Consider the following 10,158-nt stretch of genomic DNA (forward strand, 5'->3'; position numbering starts at 1 on the left):
ACCACACAGGAGCCCTGGCCACGCTCTCCCTGACATGCTTCTGTTTTCCATCACTATTTTTATCCTTCACGGACCTTCTTTGAGCCATCACCTCATATTTGTGAACTAGAGCAATAACACCACCCAGGCCTGATATTACCCCTGGGGGTGGACCTGTGACCCAAGCCAGGCCCATCGATGCTCCCATTCCTGGAATTTGAGTCTTGAGCCAAAGGGAAGAAAGAACAAAACAGTTGGAACAGCAGAGCCTGGCTGACCATAGGCTCTCTGGCTCTGCTGCCACATTGAGGGTCCCTCCCTGTGTCAACCTCCCTGAGACCCGGCTCTTCTGTGAACTAGCTCAGATCCCACCAGCACACTTCCTTCCTGCGTAAGAGTTAGAGACAGTTTCTGTTGCTTCTGGCCAAAGAAAACATGATTGGTCCACTGCTCTCACGGTTGGATTATCTTTCCTTGCCTAAGGATTTTTATCACATGTCTGATAAATGACTATTGCCTTCTAATGTCTCTTTAATGAGAGAGGCAGCGGTATTATCCCACTTAAACCCGAAACTGATTGACATACGTTATACAACAGCGTCACCTACACACGTTCAAAATCAGACCTTTTTGGAAGTTTCATCCTTTTTATTTTCACAAATTCGTCACTCATCTTTTATAGATATTGGTTACAGTTTTCATTGTGGTTTCTTTTGTAGTGAAATCTCAGGTTGCATTTTTCTCAGGTGGACACAGTTTACTTACTTAGCAAACCGAAAGGAATGCCCTTTGCTCCCACAAACACACCCTCACGCTTTTCACGAAGCACGCAACCTTGTCCGTTCATCTTCCAATCTTCCATTTCCTCGTTTTTGATAGAGACCAGGTTAAAAAATTATTGCACATTCCTCTTGACAGTCCTCTGAGAAAACAACAAAACAGGTGTGATGATGGAATGCCACAGAGACAAGGAATGGAGAGGAGCTGCTTACGTGGAGTTGGGGCTGATGAAAGTTCTGGAACTCGCTGGTTGCACAACAGGGTGAATCTATTGAACACAACTGGACTGTATACTTTAAAATGACTGAAATGGTCCAAATGGTCACTATTATGATATGTGTACTTTTTTACCGTAATAATTTTTAAAAGCCCCAAACTAAGGGAAACTGGTATTTATGAAGTCATTGGACGCAAGATCGTATCTAATTTACGAATTAGTCGTAATGATTTAAATGAATTATTTTTGTCATATTGTATGAAGAGAAGCCACAAACGTTACCAGCGAAATATCACCCGAAACAACAAATATTTAAGCTTATTTAACGAAGACAAGGAGTTTATGCATTTTGTTTCTTCAACAGCAAGGTATAATAATTTGGACAAAACAAACATATGGAGGTGAAAATTTCTTAGCTGTAAAGATGCAACGCGCTATTGTTGCCTTTTACTCGACTCTGCTAGCCGAGTTAATACGCAAGGCACTGGCTGGCAGGTTGGGAGGCTGGCTTCGCCTTGCTCTCTGTCCTTATTTACTGACGGGGAAGAAAAAGGTAAGTTCCAGTGTGGTCCAGTCCCCGCTGGTTTTTCATGCCGGCAGCATTAAGCTACATCGACAGAGCCAACTCTTGCTTTGGTGGCTGCTGCCCCGTCTCCTTCCTCACCCCTCGGCCCTAGGGACTGCCTGGTTCAGCCCCGGACCAGGGAAATTCCTCTCCCCCAGAGGCCGTCTGATCTTGACAGTGACAGCATCCAAAGAAACGCATCAAACTCTAGAGCAAACTGAAGGCGCAGACCATGGGTGTGCTAAACAAACATCCCCAGTTTCCACGCGAGGGAGCCTGACAGCCGGTTTCTGAGTGGTCTGGGACTTTCAGAAAGAAAAATATTCCATAATACTGCAACCAGGCACCCGTACGGTGGGTGGTGATATTGGCTGCAACATTGGAATCATCCGGGGGCTTTAACAACCCTCCGCGCCCTGGTCCCACCCCAGACACGTTGGATCCGATGCTGGGCGTGGGGCGGGGGTGCCAGCAGCACTGCAAGGCTCGCTGGTGATCCCGGTGGGCTGGTGTAGGGGCTCGGGAAACTTGACCATGAAGAAGTCTGAAGCGTTGGGATTCTGCCTACAAGCGACCACACAGTTGTCACCAAGAACCTTGTACATTTGTGGGACTGACAAGCCCATCCTGGCAATTTTCCTCCCCCCGAGACAGCTACCAAAACCTTCACACGGCTCCTCTCCAGCCCTGGTTATTGACGTAAACCAAACTTGTACAGACTGTGTACGGACTCCGGCACCTGTGTCAAATTCATGGGGTCAGTAGAAATGCTCACAAATTTACCGGTGTGACCTCTGGCAGGGGTGGAGAAGCCAGTCCCCTCTCTCGAGAACTGGCAAGCCAGGGAAACAGAGGTTTTGCCTCAGTATGATGGATTCCAGTGATTCTAGAATGCGTGAGCAATAAAATGCAAAACTTTTAGAAACACTCTTGTCTCCACCAGTTGAGGAGCAAAGCCCAGTTTAATACACTTAAGTACATCCATACAGAAATACTTATAACACAAATGTATTCTTACTTTTGGGCCAAACTCTCCACCCAGCGTGTAAACCCATACCATCTTATTTAATCCTCATAGCGACCATGTGACATAGAGTTTACTATCCACATTTTAAAGGTGAGGAGGCCCAGAGAGGTTAAACAACTTGCCCAAGGTCACACAGCTAATCAGTAGAGGAGCCGGGATGCAAACCCAGATCGGTCTGACCTCAAAGTGTGTGCTCAGAATTACCAATAGTCTCTTGACAAATACATGTCAGGAGAGGAATGAGCTGCTGTTCTGCACAGATGCTGCACCCACACAGAGTTTTAAGAAGGATCTAAAAAGAATATTCGCTGGCTGGGAGTGTTTGTTTTTTTTTAATTGTTTTTTTTTTTTTTTGTATTTTTCTGAAGCTGGAAACGGGGAGAGACAGTCAGACAGACTTCCGCATGCGCCCGACCGGGATCCACCTGGCACGCCCACCAGGGGTGGCGCCCTGCTCACCAGGGGGTGATGCTCTGCCCCTCCGGGGCGTCGCTCTGTCACGACCAGAGCCACTCTAGCGCCTGGGGCAGAGGCCAAGGAGCCATCCCCAGCGCCCGGGCCATCTTTGCTCCAATGGAGCCTCGCGCTGCGGGAGGGGAAGAGAGAGACAGAGAGGAAGGAGAGGGGGAGGGGTGGAGAAGCAGATGGGCGCTTTTCCTGTGTGCCCTGGCCAGGAATCGAACCCGGGACTTCTGCAAGCCAGGCCGACGCTCTACCACTGAGTCAACCGGCCAGGGCCGGCTGGGTGTGTTTTAAAAATAAAATATGATGTAAGCTCACAGGTAGACTGTGAGGTCTTTGAGAGGAGGCAGCTGGTAAACGTGTGGTACAGAATGACACCTAGCCTGGTACCGGGCATATGCTGGGTCAAAACTAGTCACTGGGCCATCTCCCTTCCTTATAATGAGGGGTTTTCTTATCCCTATGGCCCCTCCAAAGCAACGTTTTTGTGGAAGAAGTCATGAGTTATATTGATATTTAACACGTAATGACTCATGAATCAATAACATGCCATCTTTTTAGGGCTCCTCCTTCACACGATGAGTTTGTGAAACATTATTCATTTTGGGCAACACAAGTTGTTCCAGAGGCTTAGAAAACTCCAGGAGAGTTGCAACAGACATGGGAACATTTTTTCCCTCAAGTGGGTAAATTGTGGGCGCTCCTTCATTTCCTGAGGGGACCGCATGCACATTATCACCCATCCATTGTCCAAGAAAGTCCAGCCAGTGAAAAATTAAAGATTTCCATCCCCAGCGCCCCGCCAATCAAATGCCACCTTGGCGTTGGTGCGCGATGATCATTTCTGCCGGTAAGGGGCGCTCTTGCTTGCGACATTCTATAGTCACGGTTCCTGCAAAGGGCGGGCAGCCAGCCTGGGGCTCTCCAGAAAATTAACTTCAAAAAGGTTTCTACGTTGAGGATTCTTTGGCAGAGAATCTGCAAACAGCAAGAAAAAAATTGCTCAAAGGCAAACGTACTTTCCCTGGTTTCTGATCACTGTTTTTAGAAAGAACTGCTTGTATACAAATATATTTATAAAGTCTTGCTTTTGTCAACTTATTGAAAATGTTAAAACTCAAATAACAGTTTTGGTGTTTTCTCTTTTCTTCATTAAGTGTCAGGCGGCTTTTTCATTTGCCTCATTTTCCAAGGCGATTTAGCACCTGGACTGTCTTTTAAATGAACCCTCAGAGCAGAGGCACAACAGCCTGGCTGGCCCTACAGGATAGTATCTGTCTGCAGTGTCACCTGCCCTGGGTGACAGCATGGGGCCATTACTCCTGGATCACTGCAACCTGGGGTCCCAGCTGCTCTTCGGCTTCCCTTGCAGCATCTTATGGACGGGCCATGAGCCCGGAAGACCGAGAAGGGACCTCAGTGCTTGTTTCTGCCATGCAGATCAAAGGTAAGATTCTATTTGATAGAAATTCTCTGTCGCAGTGAAAACAAAACACCCTCAAAAGCCTCTTATTGGCCCTGGCTAGTTAGGTCAGTCAGTTCAGTCAGAGCAGGGGTCGGGAAACTTTGTGGCTGAGAGAGCCATGAACGCCACATATTTTAAAATTTAATTCCGTGAGAGCCATACAACAACCTGTGCATGTTACGCATTATCCAATAAAAATTCGGTGTTGTCCCGGAGGACAGCTGTGATTGGCTCCAGCCACCCGCAACCATGAACATGAGCGGTAGGAAATGTATAGATTGTAGTACATGAGAATGTTTTATATTTTTAACATTATTATTTTTATTAAAGATTTGTCTGCGAGCCAGATGCAGCCATTAAAAGAGCCACATCTGGCTCATAAGCCATAGATTCCCGACCCCTGAGTTAGAGCATCCTTCCAAATGACAAGGTTGCGAGTTGGGTGCCCAGTCAGGCAACATACAGGAAGCAACCAATGAATGCACAACGAGGTGACTACCAAAGGAATGCCTCTCTCTCCCTCTCTTTCTCTCTAAAAGCAATAAAAAAATCAAACAAACCACTATTTCACAAAGACCCAGGGGTGTCACATGGCAGCTGGAGATTATACTTCAAGCCTCTTGACTCCAGGTTTCAGTGAGGTTGGCAAAAGACAAAGCCCTTTACAGAAAGGGTACTTAAACCTTGTTATGGTCAATTTGAATAGATTCTCAAATGGTAGTGTTTGTGAGCATGACTTGTGCATGAAAGTTCAAGAAGTTCAAACTTTGGAAAACTATAATCAAAATTAGTTTTTTAAAGGATGACCAACACCTACCCCTTCCAGATTTGCGCAGGTTAGAAGTATTCCAAGTTCTTTGTCTGGGAGGATGTAAATGGACATCCCTTCTGAGGGCACGGGTAGTATCTACAGCAGCACACCTGGCAATGGGGCTGTAACCTCCCTGAAGTTAGGGGAAAGCACCGGGCAAGAGGAAACACCTGGATGGAGCATCCTCTTGTTCCACTGAGACCTTTCTCCTGGGACAGACTCCTAGCACTTATTCTCTGTAACACTCATTTAAAGTTGACTCTTGTGCAGCCTGTTTCTGCTACTCGTTTCAAACGCAACACCTTAATTTTCCCACCAAGGTTGTCCTCCTCTCAGAGGCTGTTTTATGTACCTACACTATCCTAGTCGGTGCCTGGTACAGGGCTAGGCCCTCAGAGACATTCTGAAAATGCGATTGCAAATAACAGTTTCAGAACTGGCAAAGAATTGACGCGATGCTTTTTAATCGCATTTTATTTTTTAAATTCTAGCTCTCAAAAATTATTTCTTTTCATAAACCGAACAATTTTTTAATTTGCAAATTTTCTTCAAATTAGTTTTATTTAACTTTTAATTATGGTAAAATTTACATAACAAAGTATACCATGTTAGCCATTTGTAAGTATAGAATTTAATGCTGTTAGTGTACTTACTTTGTGCAAACATCACAATTGTCTATCTCCAGAACATGTCTCGTCTTGCAAAACTAAAACTTCGTACACATTAAACAATAACTCTATTTTCCCTGTCCCCTACTCCTGGGAACCACCATCCCACTTTTTGTGTCTCTGTAAAGTTGCTCTCGGTACCTTATGTTAGTGAAATCATACAGTATTTGTGTGTTTGAGACTGGCTTATTTTACTTAGCATAATGTCTCGAAGTTTTATTGATGTTGTAGCACACTTCAGAATTTCCTTCCTTTTTAAGGTTGACTATATTATTCCATTGTAGGGATATACTACATTTTGTTTATCTATTTGTCTATGGAAACAATTAATGAAGAAGAAAAATATGCCAGGCAATGTCATCCCAGAAGAAATCGTTGCTCTTGGAGTTTTTGAATTTTTAATTTTCGATTTATCGATTTAGAAAGCAAGAGGGAGGGAGGAAAAAAGAGAGAGAGATTGATTTGTTTCACTTATTTGTATGTTCATTAGTTGATTCTTCTTTGTGCCCTGACTGGGGATCAAATCTACAGCTTTGGTGTAGCAGGACAATACTCTAACCAACTAGCTATCCAGCCATGGTACTCTTTGAATTTTATTAGGCCATGGAGCCCTCCTCAGTGCCAAGGACCAATTTGCTTGAACCAATCAAGCCATGGCTGTGAGATGGAAAGAGAGAGAAAAGGGGAGGAGAAGGAGGGGTAAAGAAGCAGATGGTCACTTCTCCTATGTGCCATAACCAGGAATTGAACCCAGGAGTTTCACATACTGGGCTGACACTCTACCACTGAGCCAACAGGCTAGGCCAAGTTAACTTTTTTCAAACATTAGTTTTACTGATATATAGAAGAGACCATAATACAATTTATGTGAGTTGTACCTAGAAATTCATATTAATGGAAAGTTCTGGAAAAAAATCAATAACATTTTAGAGTTAGTACTTTCTAAATTGGAGATTAAGATTATAATAAAAATTTCTTATTTTTTTTCCTTTTTATTGAATTTATTGGGGTGACATTGGTTAACAAAATTATACAGGTTTCAGGTGCACAATTCTACAACATATCATCTGTGCATTGTATTGTGTGGCTACCACCCCAAGTCAAATCTCCGTCCAATTCTCCTATCTTTTTTGTTTGTTTGTTTTTGTATTTTTCCAAAGTCAGAAGCGGGGAGGTAGTCAGACAGACTCACGCATGCACCTGACCGGGATCCACCTGGCATGCCCACCAGGGGGGTTATGCTCTGCCCATCTGGGCCATTGATCCGTTGCAACTGGAGCCATTCTAGCGCCTGAGGAAGAGGCTATGGAGCCATCCTCAGCGCCAGGGCCAATTTTGCTCCAATGGAGCCTTGGCTGCGGGAGGGGAAGAGAGAAATAGAGAGGAAGGAGAAGGGGAAGGGTGGAGGAGCAGATGGGTGCTTTTCCTGTGTGCCCTGACTGGGAATCGAACCTGGGACTTCCACAAGCAGGGCCCACACTCTACCGCTGAGCCAACTGGCAAGGGCCCAATTTTCCTATATTTTTGATCTTGCAAACTATCCAAGTCAAAGAAAAACAAGTGCAATATATTTTCCATCTATAGGTGGCAATATTTCTATCAGCATCATCTTTATTAAAGGGAAATTGTTAGACACAATCTTCTTGTTAAAATATTTAAACATTTTAGTTTGGAAAATGTAAAGCATACACAAAGGTAGAGAGACAAGTATGTACAATGAACCACCATGTTCTCACCATTGTTTGGAATTCTGAGGATTTCTATCACAGGACGTTGGCTGCCAATCAGAGAGCATTATGTGGGTCCTGTACATTTCAGATTAATTGCTATGTGGTGGCACTAATATAGAATTATTTGCTGCAAAGAAAAAGTTGTGCATGACATGCATTTTCCAGACCCCTTGCAAGCCAGGAGTTTGAAAGTGCTCTTGCATAATAACTAAGAGAAGGAATCCTGGCCATCACTGTTCCAAAACACTGGAACACCGGGACACTTTTGGTTTCCACTGTAAAATGCCACAAATATCAAGTACAATGTAGGAAGAGGTTATGAAAGCATCACGTAAGGTCACGTTTTGGAATCACCAAACAGGAAACTTTTTTTAACATAACTTACTGGTATGCTATTTTCGTTGGTAGTGGACCGATGCTGTTAGAACCACTCTTGGTCTCTTTTCCGGGATCGGAGGCACTTTTCAGCTCCATTATGTTTGCTATGATTACTTGACTGGAAACTTGTGGTCAATGCAAAGCCCTGTATAGATCAGGATTTCTGAACTCCAGTGCAACAAACATTTTGGGCCAGACTGTTGCTTGTTGTAGTGGCTGTCCTGTGCATTGTAGATTGTCTAATAGCATCCCTGGCCTCCACCCACCAGATACCGGAGGTACCTGTCCTTCTGGTTGTGACAACCAAAAATGTCTCCAGACATTGCCTAATGTCGCTAGGGGGGGAATCTGTCCCTGGTGAAGGACCATTGGTGCACAGGTTCAGCCACTGTCACTGAGTTGAAACTAAGTTGATTACATACCTGCAAGGCTTGGGATACCATCTGGTTCAGTCATTATGAAGATTAATAAAGAAGCTGCCTACCACTACTCATGTGGAAAACTTCAAAAAGTAAAACAAGGGCTGATAATCTTACAGTGGTTAAAGATTTAGGCTGTAATATAGGTAGACTGATTATAAACCATAAGCAATTTCAGTTCAGTAGAGTTTCTCATCTTTTTTTTTTCTTTTTTCTGAAGCTGGAAACAGGGAGAGACAGTCAGACAGACTCCCGCATGCGCCCCACCGGATCCACCCGGCACGCCCACCAGGGGGCGACGCTCTGCCCACCAGGGGGCGATGCTCTGCCCATCCTGGGCGTCGCCATGTTGTGACCAGAGCCACTCTAGCACCTGAGGCAGAGGCCACAGAGCCATCCCCAGCGCCCGGGCTATCTTTGCTCCAATGGAGCCTTGGCTGCGGGAGGGGAAGAGAGAGACAGAGAGGAAAGCGCGGCGGAGGGGTGGAGAAGCAAATGGGCGCTTCTCCTGTGTGCCCTGGCCGGGAATCGAACCCGGGTCCTCCGCACACTAGGCCGACGCTCTACCGCTGAGCCAACCGGCCAGGGCGAGTTTCTCATCTTTAATTCACTATTTTAGTGTCAACGATTGCAAAACTACGGGGTTTATAGATTCCACTTCTGTGAGGGAGCGAAAGTAGTCAAACTACAAAGACAGAAAGTAGGAAGGGTGGTTGCTGGGGGCCGGGGGAGAGAAGAAATAGGAATTGGTGTTTAATGGGTATGGAGTTTCTGTTTTACAAGATGAGAAGAGTTCTGGAAATTAAACAATGACGTGAATGGACTTCACACACCACTGAACCATGTACACTTTAAATGGTCAAGATGTTACATTTTATGTTATGTGTAGTTTATCACAAAAACAATGGATAAGTCCACTTCATCTGTAGTGGAGAGAGTACACATTCCTCAGGTATTTGAACATTCCCTTAGTTTAGCCCAGTTTATGAATCCAGAGAAGGGCTCTGATTGGCCTGGCTTTGGATATGCCCATATGTGGACCAATCAAAGGAGGACAAGATGGAGGCAACATGATTTTCCCAGGCTGCAGGAGAGGAGAGTAATCAGATACCCATCTGACCCAATTACGGTTAACTCTAGTGAGAGGTGTGAAATCTGTAATGGCCAGTTTTCATCCAAGCCACATAGCTGGAGTGGGCAGAGAAGCAAGTCCAGAAAAAGGTGGGGAAGGAGGTTTAAGGCAAACAAAACCATAACCGAATAGTCCAATATTCAACCACCATAATTATGATCTGGTATTTTCTTTCCTCGTTCCTTCCTGTTATCACTGTCAGCAAGTTGAAACTGAGCTGGTTACCTACCCACGGGGCTTAGGATGCCACCTGGCAAAGTCATTATAAAGATTAACGAAGAGTTGCAGGCTTCTGCAAAGGGAAACATGATATAAAAAATAAGCCTGTGTCAAATAAGGGCTTGCAGTGCATAGTCTGGGAATAGACAGTTAACTTTAATCACTGCCTTATCAACTGAGGCATTAGACATTAGACTGCCCCTGATGGAGCAGCAGTACCATGGAGTCTATGAGTCTGAGTTCACAGCCCAGCTCCACCACTTAGGGGTGAGGGTTGGGGGGTGGGGTCGCTTCACCCCTGGGAGC

This window comes from Saccopteryx bilineata, chromosome 9, assembly GCF_036850765.1.
Source record: "Saccopteryx bilineata isolate mSacBil1 chromosome 9, mSacBil1_pri_phased_curated, whole genome shotgun sequence".
NCBI lineage: Eukaryota > Metazoa > Chordata > Mammalia > Chiroptera > Emballonuridae > Saccopteryx > Saccopteryx bilineata.